This window comes from Vicugna pacos, chromosome 10 (assembly GCF_048564905.1).
Source record: "Vicugna pacos chromosome 10, VicPac4, whole genome shotgun sequence".
NCBI classification, from domain to species: domain Eukaryota; kingdom Metazoa; phylum Chordata; class Mammalia; order Artiodactyla; family Camelidae; genus Vicugna; species Vicugna pacos.
The window spans coordinates 37919220-37937338 of NC_132996.1; positions in this window are offsets into that span (position 1 = coordinate 37919220).

The following is an 18119-nucleotide window of genomic DNA, read 5'->3' on the forward strand; positions in this document are numbered from 1 at the left end:
ATGGGTATTTTCTTTTCTTAAAAAGTTCAGCTGAAAAAAAAAATAGCCATAGGCTACAGAAGGACTCAGGCAGCTGTCGAGGCAGAGCCAACCCCAGCTGGCTCCAGGGGCGCCTGCATGCCGCCCTCCACTTCTTGTTTGTGCCTTAGCGGATTCTTTGACCATTACCTAACACAGGCTCAGCGCCAGCCACTTCACAGACTTCATCACACTCAATCCCCAACTCAACATCGAAGTGAATCCTATTTTTTTAATTTAGAAAATTTTTATTGAATATAGTTGACTTACAATATTGTATTCGTTTCAGGTATACAGCAAAGTGATTCAGTTACATATATATTTTTTCAGATTCTTTTCCATTATGGTTCATTACAAGATACTGAATATAGTTCTCTCCACTGGACAATAAATCCTTGTTGTTGTTGTTTACCTGTTTTATATATAGTCATTTATATCCACTAATCCCGTACTCTTAGTTTATCCCTTCTTCTGCCTTTCCTCTTTGGTAATCATACATTTGTTTTCTATATCTTTGAGTCTGTTTCTGTTTTGTAAGGAAATTAATTTATATTATTTTTCAGATTCCACGTATAAGTGATATTATATAATATATACTATATATATTATAGTATATATCATATATTTATCTTCCTCTATCTTCCACTATTCTATTATGTGAACTAGCCATACTTTAGCTTCACTCAGTATGATAATCTCTAAGTCCACCCATGTTGCTGCAAATTGCATTATTTCATTCTTTTTTATGGCTGAGTAGTATTCCCTTGCATGTATATACATCTTTATCCAATCATCTGTTAATGGACACTTAGGTTGCTTCATGTCTGGCTATTATAAATAGTGCTGCTGTGAACACTGAGGTGCATGTATCTTTTAGAATTAGAGTTTTTGTCTTTTCCAGATATTTGTCCAGGAGTGGGATTGCTGGATAATATGGTAGATCTATTTTTAGTTTTTAAAGAACCTCCATACTGTTTTCCATAGCAGCTGCACCAATTTACATTCAAGTTGAATCTTATTATTATGTTTAACCGATGGGTGGAGAAACCAGGGAAACTGATGCTTGGAGAGTCTAAGCAAGAGGTCTAAATACACACAACTTTAAGTGAGAAACCACTATTGGACCCTTTGTTTTTCCCAAGCCCTCACACTTCATGTCCACACTCCAGAATCTAAGTAATCAGGATTACCCCAGACAACTGAACATTATATCTCCTTTTTTTTTAACATTTTTTATTGATTTATAATCATTTTACAATGTTGTGTCAAATTCCAGTGTTCAGCACAATTTTTCAGTAATTCATGGACATATACACTCTCATTGTCACATTTTTTTCTCTGTGATTTATCATAACATTTTATGTATATCTCCCTGTGCTATACAGTGTAATCTTGTTTATCTATTCTACAATTTTGAAATCCCAGTCTATCCCTTCCCACCCTCTACCCCCCTGGTAACCACAAGTCTGTATTCTCTGTCCATGAGTCTATTTCTGTCCTGTATTTACGCTTTGTTTTTGTTTGTTTGTTTGTTTGTTTAGATTCCACATATGAGCGATCTCATATGGTATTTTTCTTTCTCTTTCTGACTTACTTCACTTAGAATGACATTCTCTAGGAGCATCCATGTTGCTGCAAATGGCATTATGTTGTCGGTTTTTATGGCTGAGTAGTATTCCATTGTATAAATATACCACTTCTTCTTTATCCAGTCACCTGTTGATGGACATTTAGGCTGTTTCCATGTTTTGGCTATTGTAAATAGTGCTGCTATGAACATTGGGGTGCAGGTGTCATCCTGAAGTAGATTTCCTTCTGGATACAAGCCCAGGAGTGGGATTCCTGGGTCATATGGTAAGTCTATTCCTAGTCTTTTGAGGAATCTCCACACTGTTTTCCATAGTGGCTGCACCAAACTGCATTCCCACCAGCAGTGTAGGAGGGTTCCCCTTTCTCCACAGCCTCTCCAGCATTTGTCATTTTTGGATTTTTGAATGACGGCCATTCTGACTGGTGTGAGGTGATACCTCATTGTAGTTTTGATTTGCATTTCTCTGATAATTAGTGATATTGAACATTTTTTCATGTGCTTTTTAATCATTTGTATGTCTTCCTTGGAGAATTGCTTGTTTAGGTCTTCTGCCCATTTTTGGATTGGGTTGTTTATTTTTTTCTTATTGAGTCTTTATCTCCTTTTGATTTGAGTCCAGATCCTGCCTCCCTGGACCCTACTGTCTCTCATTGGCCCCTGTTATTGTCCTGCCCAGCAGCATGGCTACCCATGAACCTGTGAGATCCCTCAGAAGGGGCTGGGGCCATGCCACTGGGGAGGCCACTCACCCAATTATGTAAGATGCGATTTCCCCTTGCTGCCTGTTAGGCCAGGCCCAGCCAGCCCACTGGGCCTCAGCATCCCTGTGACTCATGACAGGGACATCTCAGCTCTGTATTCTTGTGCTTATGTTCTTTTTTAGACTTCGTTTCTGAGTGTCCCTTTAAAGGTATAAGTTGGTTTGTGAGAAAATATAATATGTGGAAAATGATGGAATCCTGGGCCACAACAAAGGCAAATTCAGCTTCTGCCTTCTTCTCTGACCACAAACTCAACCTTGCCCAGCCCAGGGTCTTCCCACAGCACTGTTCCGGTGAGTGTGGGAAGAAGGGCCAAGAAGAAAGACAGGAAAGAGCACTTCCTGAGTGGATCGTGTGAGTCCATTTACATTCTCTTTCCCTTCAATACACGCGACACCCCTGGGAATTGAGTATCGTTACCCTCATCTTACTGCTGAGGAATCGAGGTGCTCAGGGAGGTGAACTGTGAGGTCCCCTGTTTTCCAGACGTGGGATGGTGAGGCGGGCAGAACAAACTGGTGAGCATTCGGGGCAGCCAAAACCCTTCCTCTCTCATGGTCTATATTCAACTTTCCCAGAGCCCCTGCATTGGGCGTGTGGACATACTCAGAAGGCTTGCTGCCTGGTGATCTTGGTGACATTAGCACATGCTAGAAGGGGCAAAAGAAGCGAGACATCAGCAGGTGGGTGTTCTGGTCCCAGCTCGGCCACTCCCTTCATGTGGCCTTGGGAAACTTCCTTCACCTCCCTGAACTTTCCCATCTGGGCAGTGAGGGAATGGGACTTGTTGATGTCTGCTGGCCCTCCCAGCTCTAGTCCTCTGGTATCTGTGAGAAGATGCTCGTGGACCTGGACCCTGAGGTACTAGTACCACCAGGGAAATACTCTGACTTTCCCCCAGAATGGAAAAGGCAGAAAGGAACTTGCCCCCTCCGTTCCTGGCTCAGGGCAGGGTCTGAGTGATGGAGACAAGCACACGCCTGATCTGGCAGGAGTGGGGGATGTGCAAGTCCATGGGGCAGCTGCAGGGTCTGTGGCCTGGGATACTGGGCAGTCAGAGGAAGGGTCAAGAAGGTGGCCCCTGGAAGGGGAATTAAAATAGGGCCTGAACCATACCCAGCTGCTGTAGCTTCCTATTTTATGTGTGCAACTCCCGGCCCCCATGCACCCCAGCTTATAACTCAAGGGTTCTTAATCTAGAATTCATGCCTTTGAAGCTGTTTACAAAATAATACTTGTAGGTGAGTTATGAGCATGTTTCCGAGTTATGAAGCAAGAAGCTTTCATTAGACTCTGAAAGAGCTTAGACACACACACACACACACACACACACACACACACACACACACACACACACACACGGTTAAGAACCTCTCTTCCAATTCAAACACATCCTTTCTCCATTCCCCCACCCCTTCCCCTTATATGGCCCTCATCACAGGTGTCCTGGGCTATTGCAATCACTTCCTATCTGGTCTTTTTGCCTCTAGCCTCATCTTTCTCCAATCCTGTATCCACAGAGCTCTCAATGTCCCCTTTCTCAAACTCAGCTTTATCAGCTTCCTTGGCTTTGCATTGTCTTTAGATAAAGTTCAGAGTGTTTAGCTCAGCCTGCTGGGTTCTTACAAATGTGGCCCTGATGTCTTCTCTAGCCTCACCTCTGGGCAGCCCCCCTCCCTGTGCACACTTAGCTACAGTCACATCCTGTGATACTGCAGCTCTACAGCTTGCATATTCTCTTCTCCCTGGTCGAATGTCCTACCCTCTTAATTTGTTGAACTCTTAGTACGTAGATACCATGAGAAAAGTCTGTTACTCTGTTTTGTTCATTGCACTAACCCACATAATGAGTGTCTGACACATATAGACATTCAGGAAATATATCCTGTGGACAAATAATTGACTGGATGAATCCTTCAGGATCTAGATCTAGAGTTCTCACTTCTTGAAGCCTCTCTGCCCTCCTGGTGGAGGTGGTCATTCTGTTGGATCCATATCTCATGTATTACAACTATTTTTATACTACATGTGACATTATTAGGTGACAGTTTATTTGTCATTATAATATGTCACTCACTGGAATGTAAACTCTAAGTTCACAGACCCAATTTGATTATTATTTTATATCTCCAGTACCCAGACCAGGGCTTGGCACCTAGTAGTTGCTCCACATACCTGTATCTTAAGTGAGGGGAAAATGAATGAGTGGACAATCAAACTCAAATGCATCCCAATCTTGGCCTTTCAAAATCCTGTCCATTCCTTGAGGTCTGTCTCAAATTCTACTTCCCTCGTGAATCTGTTTCTTCCCTTGGCCCCAATTTGATATGATTTCCAGCTTTTCCAATTTCCCTGGTATTTTGTCAAATCCTCTCTCGTGGACTGACTTTATTCTCTCTCGTACTAAGAACTTATCGGGCAGCTCTACCTTAGTAGTCTCACGCTCCTGGAACCCTGGAGGCACACCCATTCTGTCCTGTATCTGCCCCCACCCTTGCCTGCTAACCTGGCCCAGCACAGTGCTCAATACTGTGATAAGTTACATGAGGTTGCCCTTAAATTGAATTGCCTTTTTTTTCCACTTTTTGACTAGATCTACAATTCCTTCTCCTTAGACATGTGACAGCTCCTGCTTTTTAACAAAATCTTGCCCTACAGAGACGAAAGAGAAAGACCCTCTGGCCAGTATGCAAGCTTCCTTCATGGAGCAGTTTGCATCCTTCCCTTGCACACACCTCCAACCAAAACCACTCAGGGGAGGGCCAGCCAAACCCCCAGGAAACCTGACACAGCCAGGCATTCACAGTTCAGGAAAAATAAAGATGCAGAACAGGGAAAAAAAATCATTATGGGCCGCAGTCATCGCACAGTGAGAAGCACTAATTATTCTGTGTAGCCTGAGTTTTTCTTAGTAGGCAAACTCTTTTGAATATTAACAAATATTTATTTAGGAATTAATAATTGACATCTATTAAAGCATAATTTATGGAGAGTGAATTCCTCTTGGTTTGGGTTCCCACTGCTGGGCTACATCTGGCTGCTCCAGGAGTGACTCTTGCTTTTGTTAAAAGCTAGATGCAGGGGGGAGAGCTCGAGTCGGGGGACAGGGCTGCCCAGAACAGAGCCCAGGAGGAGGGCGCTGGGTCAGGACTCAGCCCCGACTCTGTGACTTCTGTTTGTGTGGTCTTGGGAGAGTTCCTTACCCTTCTGAGCCTCCTTTCCAAGGCTAAGAAACAGTCGTCTTTATGTCTACCTTTATTTCGGTGGACACGCTTGGTTGCAAGTAAAGGAAATTATTTTGAGTTGGCTGGACAAGAAAGAAGAGTAGGGTAAGCAGCCGATGGGCTCCTGGAGCCCTGCGCCGGGATGTGGCTGGGCCTCAGGAGCCTGGGGAGCCAGGGCTGCTGAGCTCTGCACTCACTCTCTGGCTCTCACCCTCGCTCTTCTCTGTGTACCTGCTGTCCTCGTCCCTTCTTCGGGCTCCATGGCAAAAGCTGCCCCCTTGCAGCTCCTGAGCTTTCCTGCCAGGGGTGCTGCCATGGAAGACAATGCAAATATCCCATTTTTGTCCCCGTTTCTACCTTGTTCTGAGTAGTGCTGGCTGCTTAGTGGAGAGATGCCTGTCACACAACCAACCATGGACAGAGGAACAGGGTCATACTTACCAAATCGTCTTCCAGGTACCACTGTTCATTCATTCATTCAACAGCCATTGACTGAGAGCCCACTGTGTGCCAGGCACTCTCTGGGTGCTGAGCAGTGAATGAGGCAGGAGGTGTGTGGATCAGAGAGGTCATTCTTGTCCGTGGGGACAGGCCGTTCCAACAGAAGCAGCACTGGCCGAGGAACAACAGGAAACCACTTGCTCATCTAACTCTGCAAGCCTGTGTGAAAAATACAATGAAAGCTCTAAGCCTTTGTAAAATTATAAGACTGTTATGACATTAGACATTTTTAGGGAAAATTAATGTTAGAAAAAGAAGAAATGGAAGAAAGGAGAGAGAAAGCAAGAGAAAAAGGAAAGTCTATGGAAATAGAAACAGCAGAGAAGTTGATTTTGGACCAATACGAGAATTATCTTTAATTTGGATGCTTTGAAAATTAAAATGGACAGTGATGAGCTCTCCATCACTGAAAACTATTCAAGCCCAAACTAGATAGCCTTCATTCAGGTCACTAGTCACTCATAAACTGGGCAAGAGATCTATCAGGTGACTGGAAGCTGTTGTCCCATTCCACGGTTTTGGGAACCAATTTGCATAGTCAAATTCAAGGTTTTAGGAGATGCCACACCTCTGGCCTTCAAGGAGAGAGGCTGCCTGTCACCTTCCCTAGCCTGCCAAAACAAGAGCCTAATACCTCATTTTAACATTAAATAAAAACAGCATTTCACCTCCTCTGGAATGCAAAACTGTGAATTTGAGTGAAATATGCAGTTTTCATTATGTTAAAAGATCTACTCATTACAATCAGGATAAGAGGATGTGAATAAGACAAATTGATCACCACTTTAAATGTATTAATCAGCTTGCAACTCTTGTCACCAGTCAAAACAGAACCGCCAGACATTTATTCTGTCTCAGTTGTGTTTTAGAGCCCATCCCAGGAGGTCACAGGATCAGTGAGCCTCCCTGTGCAGTTTATGGGCAAACAGTCTCAACACATTGCAGAAGTTCTTGCCTGCTTACAGTTTGACTCGGAAGACACAATTAAACAGGTTTACTCACTCTGCAAATATTTATTGAGCACATACTATGTGCCAGGTGTTGTGTAAGACTCTGGAGATGCAATGATAAGTCAAGGTGGCCCTTGCCCTCCACATTTTCATGGTTTAGTCAGGTGGCAGATGTGCAAGCAAAGAAGTACAATAAAGAGAAACTGGGGATGAATCAGTGGTCAGAGTGAAGTGCTATCAGATGAAGGACTAATCAGGAGGTTGTGGCTATGGTTGGATTTGCAGCATGAAGGATACTTTGTGCAGATCTGTCTAAGCTTTAGGTCTGGGAGGAAACAAAGATTCTGGTGAGAAGAGAGGCGAGCCCATCTCCAGAGTTAGGATATTGGAGGTGCAGTAAAGAGGCCCAAATACTAAGTTCAGGAAATACATGTCTTCTTCCAGTCTGGTAGGGGAAGCTCGGGCTGATGTCTGTATTGGCTGTCCTAACACAGCCAGCCCAAAGGAAAGCCATGAACCTGGTCTCAGCCCCTCCAGGGCAGTGCCTTAGTTCTCTCTGTCCCTGCCAGAATGGCCTCTGGAACTCTGTGGGCTGAGGCAGGTCCGGTCAGGACCTAGGATCAGTGGCACAGAGAGGAGAGTTGATTTCAAACAGTAGGAAGACCAACCTCCCAGAAAGTGAGTTTCTGAGGGGAAGATGGATTGGCAGGAAATCCAGTGGTTGGGCTGGGTTAAGCCTCGGCAGGATTCCCAGCCCTGGGACGTCTTCCTTCTCAGAGAACACAATGTCAGTTCAACGATTTGGGTACAGGGGAACCCAGAGCAGAGGTGGAAGCATGGCCAGGGTCGGAGGGTGCCAAGAACCAGGCTCCTTGCTCAACACCAGCACCTTCAATGCCCTCTGACTGCCCAATAACAGGAAGGCAAGGCTGAGCTGAAATGTGTGGGTAGCTAACCCTCTGCTGGGAGAAGGAGCTACAAGGACAGAAAACCTGACTTAGGACTACCAGCCCTTCCTCCTTCCAGTCAAGGCCAACGCTCACAAGTATCTCAGATCCTGGAGGTAAATTCATGGGAAGCCTGAATTGAAACACTTCAGCTTGGGGCTGGGGACTCAGATATCACTGGGAAAGTGGGGAAGGGAGATAGAACCACCCAGAAGGAGGGAGCAGCCCAAGAGCTTTCTTTAGCTGCCTTTGCTCCAAGCCTCACAGAAAATATAGAGGAACTATCTGAGGTCAAGAAAAGCCAAATATCTTCAGACATGATGTGCTGATCTGCTTTTACTCTGAGCCACCAATGAGGCCAAACAATCAATCCGCTGACTTGAACTTTACAAGTTACTGATTTTTTTTTTAATTTCAATTATCTTCTGTTGACGATTCCATTATGAGGAGGGAGAGAGGTGTAAACTCGATCTAGAGGCCTCTGGAGCAGGACATTTATCTGGCTTTATGAGGCTGTGAGAGACCATAATGCATGTTTTATGGGACCATTCTCATTTTTAATCTGCTTTGATAAGATCACTATGCTGGAAGGATACAGAAACTCATGGGCAGGCCCAGCTCAAGACAAAGACAATGATACTGGCTTGGGAAGGTTTTTGTCCTGAAGATAAGGCTCATGGGGAATTCCCTGCATGTTGCCCTGTAGGACCTTGCTCATTCAGGGCACTCTCATCCCATCCTCCCAGACACCTGCTTCACGAGATCCTGGGTGTGAGCAGGCACGAGAGGGCACAGACCTCAGACTGCAACAGTAAATCACCTTAACCTCTCCTTCAGGACATAACAATGAGTAGTATATGCAGAGAATAGGAGAAAATGGAATTCACATGCATAGAAATAGACAAGGTTCTAGGCAAAGACTTCTGATCCTAGCTCTTAGAGTCAAAGGTTGATTGAACTGCATCATCCCCAGCCTTGACCATCTCCACTCATCTGCCACTTGAAGGTTCCAATCCTATTTCCTGCTTCAGTTCTCCCACTGGAAGAGGGAGAGAGCACGAGCACTGCCTGAGGCAGGGACAGTTCATCCTCAGTAAATACCCACGGGCTCCCCTCCATTGTCTGGTCTCTTCCTCATCTGGGTTGGGGCTGCATGCTAGGTCCACAGGCTGGGAGTGGAGTCATTTGTGTTGCTTCCAGTTCAAAGCTGTTACAAGAGGGTGTGAATTCTCCACTGTCTTGCCCTTCCAAGGTGTGGAAAGTGAGGACCATTGAGATACCAGAGATGAGCAGTGGACATGATTCTGATCCCTGCGTCGCTGCTGGAAAAGTGCCTCCAGTAATGCTGCCTGACTCATATGGCACTTGTTTGAGTTCTATCACTGACATTTAGGGGTTGTTTGTTCTTGCTGTCTGGGTTAGCCTAGCCCAACTGATACACCGAGCATCTTCCATGTGCCCAGGATGGCACTAGGTTCTTACCTATAACTTAGCTCAAAACAACCTTATGAATGTCTGCTCCAGGAGAGTTTTGACCTAGTGCAGTTTGGGGGTGTGATGGGTTCCTTCATCCCCCAAGATCCTGCTTCTTCCTGTGTACCTCCAGATCTTATGCCAGAACTCCAGGCTAGAGAAAATCTTAGGTTCTGCCTGTTCTCAAAGATTCTTCCAGCTGTCACCACGTTTTGCCCTGGATTTGACAGTCTCTGAATGCTGAAAGAGTCATCATTTTACTGGATTTAGTTTACTGGAAGATGACTGAAGAGTGTATAAAATATTCACTTTTCAGTCAGACAAATCTGGGTTCAAATATTAACATTATCACTTTATGCATTCATGCATGCATTCACAGTACGTAAAGTGCGTCAACACCCAGATGCGCATCTCCAGCTTGGACCCCTACTCTAAACTCCAGATCCATGTATCCTACTGCCTTCTTGGCATTTCGAACACAACTAGAGGTCTTTAATTCTGGAGCTTCCTCCAGGCTCCCCCTTCCCATTAAATGATGCCTCCGTTAGCCCAGATACTCAGATCAGAAGCATCCTTGAATCATCCCTCTCCCTACTCACCCTGTAGTCTAACCATCACCAATGTCTATAGATGTTATTCCAAATATCCCTTGAGTTCTTGTGTGCATTTCCACATCCATGGTTCTAGTCCAAATTCATATGCTCTCTCACCTGGAATAGATAAAGTCTCTTTACTTCTAATTGCCCCACTCTATTCATTCTCTGACCAGAAGCCAAAGAATCGATTCAGAATCTGTTCAAGGCTTTGAAATGCCTTTGGGGATCAGATCCCAAAGTCATGTGCAGCCTTGAGTGATCCATGTACGCTCTGCTGACCTCCCTTCTGTCCCTGATGAGGTTCTCAAATGGGCCCCATCCTGCCTCTGCCTGGAGTACTTTGCTTCTGGCCTGGCCACCTTCTGTCATGCTTTTAAAACTCAATGTATGTATATCACTCTCTCAGAGATGCTTTCCCTAAACTCCCGATCTAGGTTTGGTCCTCCAATATAACTTCTAATCACACCCTGTACTTTTCCTTTACTTCAGTTGTTAGTTGTGTATTTATTTGTTTAATGTCTTCTCTTTGACTAGACCATGAGCTCCAGGGAGGCAGAGGTTACCCACAGTGTCTGCCACACAGCATGTACTCTGAAAGCACCGTTGAATATGAAGGGTGTTTACTGAGTAGAGGGCAGGTTGCTGATGCTGCAGTGGGGACTAGGGCCCTCGCTTCAGGGATCAACTACAGTGTACATATACTGGGACCCTACTGTAAGAAAAGCTCTGAGAAGTCCATATTTATTTATAAGTTATCAAAATGGAAGGATGTTGATACAAAACTAGATTTATTTTTTGGACACAGACTTCTTCCCAGGAATCATTCAATAGCTAACATTTACACAGTGCTTACTGTGTGTCAGGTGCTGTATATGAATCAACTCTTCATCCTCACCAAGACCCTAAGAGGTGGAATCTGATTTTGTGTTTATTTTAAAATTGAGGAATCTGAGACACAGAGGGGTTTAGTGGCATTCTCAAGGTCACACAGCTAAGTGGCAGAACTAAGATTCTTGCCTAGATTTTCTGTATCCAGAGAGTGCTCTTATCCACTTTGTGCTGCTCTAGGAAATGTCTCTTGGTGCTCTCCAAAATAAACGATGACTGACAAATGAATTTTAGGTCCACAACTCAGAAACCAAAAATAGGGCCATGTCATCAGAATTCTCAGACAGATCGTGAGACGCAGCTAGGACACAGCATTTCCCAGCAATGGTCAGGAAGCTGGGGAGACCTGGGGGGATCTAGTCCGGGCCATCACTAAATTACTGTGTGACACTGGACAGGCCACTTCACTCTCAGACTCTCCGAGGGTTGGATTAGTTAGTTCATCTCTGAAGTTTCCTCAAATTTAATACTCCAGTTTGTGTGCTTGTCTAGGGGACAGTGTTGAATAAAGTCCCAACTCCTTTTTCATTCAGTCCCAGGAAATTAACTAGAAGCACCCACTTCTACCTGATCATTTAGGTACAGAGCAAGAGTTGACAAGTGAATCAGAGAGAGAGAGACCGAGGCAGAAAGAAGAAAGAGAAAGGGTGAAAAGTGAGGAGGAAAAGAAGGGAATGAAGGCAAAAAAGAGGAAGGAGAGGACGGAGTGAAACTGAAAAGACAGTAAAGGTGAGCAAGGCTGCCGCGGCTGTGAGCGCCCTGACACGAAGACACTCGCGAGTCTGAAAATTGACTCAGTTGCTTCTCACAGTGTTGATGGCCATCAGAGGCTTTTGACTTGCTCTGAGCCAAGAGAGAGAAATAAAAAAAGGATGATTTAAAAGCCACAAACACACAGAGCAGAGATTGCAGATACAGAACAATAAATGTCCTGGTCAAATTGCCGATTGGAGTATCTGTATTAGGCCGTGTTTGTAGTCTCTGCGTGTAGAGCGATGGAGAGCCTAGATTGTGGCCAGGGAAGTCACACAACAATGGGGCCTGATGTTTTGTTTCCACTTTTCAAAGGCTCTCCTTTTTTTCCTCCCCGTGATAAGGCCCAGGAAATGGTTAGTGACATGCTCGTGGGAACCTATGGAAAAGAATACACACCGTATCAATGGCGCAGCCGCCGGCCGGGGAGCAGAGCGGGTGGGTGGGGGAGCGGCAGGCTCCCGGCGTGGGCTGTGGCGGTGAGATAGCATTGAGGAGGCTGCCCGGAGCTATGCGCCCCTAGTCTGGGGACCGGGCCCCTTTATCCAGCCAGAATGGGTGGAAGGCCAGACAATGTAGCGCTATATTTGGTCTGACAACAAAGGACCCTAGAAAGATTTGATAGTGCGGGGATGGCCAGGAAGGCGGTGCAGGACGCAACACAATGAGAGCTTTGCAAAGGTATTTAGCCGGGCCCTTTATGCCAGGAACACGTCTGGGTATGGATGTCGCCGTGACGTCTAATGGCTTTTGTCTGGGCCCAGGTTCTATTTACCGGAGTGAGGTCCCTGGGCAGGGCTGAGAGAGGTGCCAGGGTGCGCCTGGACCGTTACACTTAGGAACTACCTGAAGTCACACTCCACAAGCTCAGTCCCCTCCTTCCCCTGAGGCCAGGCTCTAGCCGGCCCAGAAAGCCCCAGGTCAAGGGGAAGTGGGAACAGGAAGAGCTGGAGCCGGACCTTTACAGGGAGTCAGCCGTCAAATAAGACTTCCCATAGGAAAGAGGCAAGTGCAGTTCCATTCCGGGCCAGGCGTCCCAGAGGAGGTGACCAGGGGAGGAGGGGGCGGGATGAAGGTGCAGCTGGGAAAGGGTAGAGCAGAAGGCTTTGAATGGCGTCGTGTATCAAGCCTGGTCTCTCTGGGAGTCCCTGCCAGTGAGAAAGCAAGAGGCACAAAAGAGTGCTGGCCCTGGGTGACCAAGCTGGCAAGAGTCAGGAGAAAGAGCTCCAGGATGTGTGTGTGTGTTGGTGGGGTGGGTGGTTCAGGCAGACCTGCTGCTGCCCTAGAATCTGGGCCCTTCTGGAAGGAGAGGGCAGAGTGAAGGTAGCAGCCCTAGAAGCATAAGGCAGTGGGGTCGGGGGGCAGGCTGGCTGGACCAGAGAAGTGTTCTGGACCAGGGTGTGGGAATGGGGGCTACACACTGACATATTTAGGGCTTCCGACCTGGGGGGAGAAGCAGCAGTGACTATTTTCAATCTCCATTCTGGGTTTTTCATTTAAAAACTAATGCCTGGCTGCCCCCACACTGGTTCCGAGAAAGGACTGTGGCAAGCAGAAGGGGGAGAAGGGCTAGGGCTGGGACAGGACAAGAGACAGCTCAGAGTCTCTTTGCTCTCCCAGGTGACCTCAGAGTTCAGGACCCATCAGACCAATCCCACCATTCTAGCTAGAGAAGTCTGGAACTATACCGTCTTGATGGGAGCGGGGATCCTGGTCAGGAACACTTTCTTCCTATTGCCCTCTTTGCAAAGCAGGATTAAACTTTGTGGGGAGAGCCTGGGGCAGGGTTCACCCCTGACAGACCTACCTAACTTCCCTCTGCATCCTTACTAGGCCTTGAGATCCCCAGAAGTGTTTCCTAGTGATTTCCTTCTCTTGTTCCATTATTATCAGTTCCATCCACTCATCTGCACAGTGAGGATTTACCTCACTCCTAGGTGCCAAGTTTTATACCAGATACTAGAAGCAGAGTAGTCATCCCTCACTATCCACAGGGCATTTGTTCCACGACCCCTGAGGATACCAAAATCAACAAATGCTCAAGTCCCCTATGTAAAATGGTGTAGTGTTTGCATCTAACTTACGCACATCCTCCCATATATTTTAAATTATCTCTAGGCTAACTTTGATACTTAATACCACGTAAACTCTATGTAAATGCTAGATAATAGTTGCCTGTGCACAGCAAATTCAAGTTTGGCTTTTTGTAACTTTCTAGACCTTTTTTTTTTTTTTAATATTTTCAACCCGTGGTTGGTTGAATTCATGGTTGCAGAACTGTTGATATGGAGGGCCAACCTGGCTCCTGAGTCCTCAGACTAGTAATGAAGATAGTGATCTAAACACATAATGGCCAGGACAAAATCAGAACAGCAGTTGTTATGGTAGCTTAGAGGAAGTTCCACCAAGGAAATTCCACCAAGGAAAGCCCAAGAAGTCTTCATGGGAAATGTGATGTTTAATAAAAAGGGTCTAAATCTATGTTATGGGCTAATCTGGGCCCCCCCCCTCAAATTTATATCTTGAAGTTCTAGCATCCAGTATTTCAGAATGTAACTGGATTTGGAAGCAGGATCTTTAAAGAGGTCATTAAATTAAAATGAGATTATTAAGATGGTCTCTAACCCAATATGACCAGCATCTTCCTAAGAAGAGGAAATTTAGACAGAGACAGAGGGAAGATGAGGTGAAGACACAAGTACAAGACGGCCATCTTCTCCAAACCAAGGAGCAAGGCCTAGAAGAGGTACCTTCTCCTCCCCACCCTCAGAGGGAACCAACCCTGATGACACCTTGAGCTCAGACTTCCAGCCTCCAGAACTATGCCAGTCAGTGGTATTTTTTTATGGCAGCTCTAGGAAACGAATGCAGTTACCACCCCAAAACACTGTGACAGCCTTTGAGGGGAAGGAACTCTTCTTGAGTGCCCAGCGCTTGACACATAGTAGGTGCTTAGTAAATGCTAACCTGAAAGGAACAGCAATGCATTGTTAACTCCAACTCTATCACCTGCAAGTAGAACATGCAAGTCAGAGAGAACAGCCCTGTTCCCAAACAGTGCTGCATCTTCTATCTCAGTTTACACTAACCATCCACAGTCAGTAAGTCAGTTAGTGATTTATTCAATGCATATTGAAAACTAATTATGTATTAGGCACTGGATATTATAGTGGGGGGAAAAGCCCTCTTAGATGGAAAGCATTCTTCCTCAGCTGCTCCCCAAAGCAAGGACTGCCTCTCACCATGCTCCAAGACAAGTTTGGTGCACTCTGGGCTGAAGTGCATGATCCAGCCAGTCCTTAGCACAGGCTTGGCAGAGGGCTGAGGTAGCAGGCACAGGAGGTGGAGGGCACCATAAGGGGCCTGGCAAGAGAGACATTTGAGACGTGGGACTGATTGAACTCTGTGAATTCCCTCTTTCTGATGCTGGGGAATATTCCTGTCTTGGGGTGAACCCAGTGCTGAAAGGGACAGACCTGTGGATCCCTAAGATACTGTCAGAGGTTTCAGCTTCTAATTGGCAGACATTCAGCTGCTGGGACAGTTTAGTGATAGGAAGGATGTGGAGCAATTGTGGTTGTTAATGAGGAATGGGGAGCCAGCCAAGAAGCACTGTGGCAGCATCTGCCATAACACTTCCTACAGCTTTGGAGACAAACACTATGGGTAAAATCCAGACATTCACAGACAAACATGGAGACACACCAACACGTGCTCTCACACACTCCTGGGAGCATGCCCATGGGTCAGCATGTAAAACATGTGTGTTGACATGGTACTTGAACATACCACACTGGGCAGGAGACATGGGCACAATACACATGCAGAGCCGTGCATGCTCCTGGGCTCACACACACACACACACACACATTTCAAAGCATATGTTGACACATTAAAAATTAAGTCCAGCTAATGTCCGGGCTATGAAAGTTACATAAGCATTACTACAGCACATGAAATTCATCTCTCATCAGGCTCTGTATCTTCTTTAATGCTTCAGAAAGTCCTCCTGGGACCAAAAGCTAACATAGGTTTTCCACCATTTGGGTTAAGGTTTTCTTGTCTCCCCTACAGGTCTTTGAGAAAAACAGTCAGAAATTGTCCTTAGTTACTTTAGAAGATGTAAAATGCCTACCAACATTTACCACCATTATTTATGATTTTTAGGAACAGAAAGACAGTGTGATGCAAGTGAAAGAGCAGTGGACTAGGAATCCGAAGTTTTAGATTCTAATCCCAGTTTTGCTTCTCTCTTGCTGAAGTATTGATCTGGATCTAGGAATAACAAGATTCTTCTCAATGCTATGTTGAGTAGTCTAAGGCTATGGACAGGCTCAAAAAGGAGGAGTGCCATGTTTGGTTAGTAATGTCAGACTTAGGCTCAGAATAAGGATGGTCCTGACCCTTTTATAGTCTCTAGGTATATAACAAGGTTATTACTCAGGAACTAGAGGAATAGTGGTCAGTCTGTATCAAGTCACTTCTCTGTGGCACTGCCAACTCATTAGTCATAACAGGGACCACGTATGCACCTCTTTCTTCTCCTCATCCTATCCTTCCAGCTCTTTTCTCACCTTAGAAAGCCTCTGATTAATTAAGAATACTTTTTTGGGGGGGGGAGGTGACCTAGATGACTTTTATTGAGACTTTACCACAGTGGCTGAGTTAATAATCTCTATATTTAAATGGAAAGATGCTCCCAGGGACTCCCCAGAGCTATGTATTAAGGGACTATCTTCTGGTTACCAAGAAATGGACAGGGCTGCCTGCTATGCAGTTTGCACAGTGTGGATCCCACTGCAACTCTATGCAGCAGCATTTGCCTCTTGGATCTGACAACAGTTTTTGTTTCTGAACAACATTTGCAATCTCTAGGCTCTGGTTATGATTCACATTGATGGGAGAATAGGGAGCAAAAAGACTGAGACCTTATATGATTCTTACAATATCCACAGAAAAAAGGCAACAACAAAAAATCTAGTTCAGACAGACCTAGGCTTTAAATTCTACCTGTTACATACCAGCCTTCCTCCACTGGGCCAAATGGGTTCTCCAGAGTAATTGAGCTGTTCCAGTGTTGCAGCCTCTACACTAGGCACTGGGCACTTTATATCACTTGTGTCATTTAATACCTTCCACGTGCCTATTAGGTAAGAAATACCTGCATTTTTCAAGTGAGAAAGCTGAGAAGGGAAGCTGAGTTAGACAGATAAGAAATAGTGGACCTGGAATCAGCACCCACATTGGCCTGACTCCACCATGATTTACTGCCACCTGGATGGTATCACTGCAGATTCATGAAGGCTACCCTAGTTCACCCTTCTCTGGTGGAGAGCATACAGGCATTCCAGCCAGGAGTGAGCACCATTAACCAGAATTCTTCCTGGAGCAGAGGAGCTGACCCTAAACACAATATCAAAAGCTTTGAGAACTCTACTTAACAGGATGGACCAACAGCCAGGACCAGACAGCCCACCAGGTGGTGCACACACAGGACAGATCCAAGTAGCATTGAAAAGTCTCTAGGAAAAAAAAAACAAAAACTGAATTGTCACCAAAACTTATAAAAGGCTATTTGAAACATGTGACCTGAACCCAATAAGGGCAGTTGCCTGTTACTAAAGCAAACACATTCTATGTGGTTTAACAAGACCTCAAGTCTCATAACATAATATTCAAAATGGGAAAAACAAAATCCAAAACTGCTCAGTGTATGAATAACTAAGAAAATCTAAATCCACTGGGGAATAGACATTAAACAGGCAAATAATATTTTACCAAGGTGACAAAGATTTTGAAATTATAGAAGACCTTGACAGCCATTCTAAAAATATTCCAAGAAGTAAGTATGAACACTCTTAAAACAAATGGAAATATAGAAACTCTTGAGAAAGAAATGGAACAGTTAAATAAGAACCAAATGGAAATTTTAGAACTGAAAAATACAATAACCCAAATAAAGCAACTCACTGGATGGCTCAATAGCACAAAGGGAAAAGTCAGTGAATTTTAATGTAGATCAATAAGAATTAGCCAGTATGAAAAACAGAAAATAGAAAAGGGTATATGAATAAAAATGAAAAGAGCCTCAAGGATATGTGAGATGATACCAAAAGTTTCAACATTTGTGTCATTGGAGAAGAAAGTGGAACATTTTTAAATTGCTGAAAGGAAGGAACAGTAAACATAGAAATAAAAATATCCTTTAGGAATAAAGGTGGGATAAAGAAATTTGTTGCCAGCATACTGCCTTAAAAGAATTGATAAAGTTCTGTAGATAAAAGGGAAATAATAGTAGAGGGAAACTTGAAGCATCACAAATAAGGGAAAAGCAACTGTAATGGTAAATAGCTAGCCAACTATGATACATTATTATTCTCTTGAATTATTTAAAATATGCATGATGCTTGAAAGCAA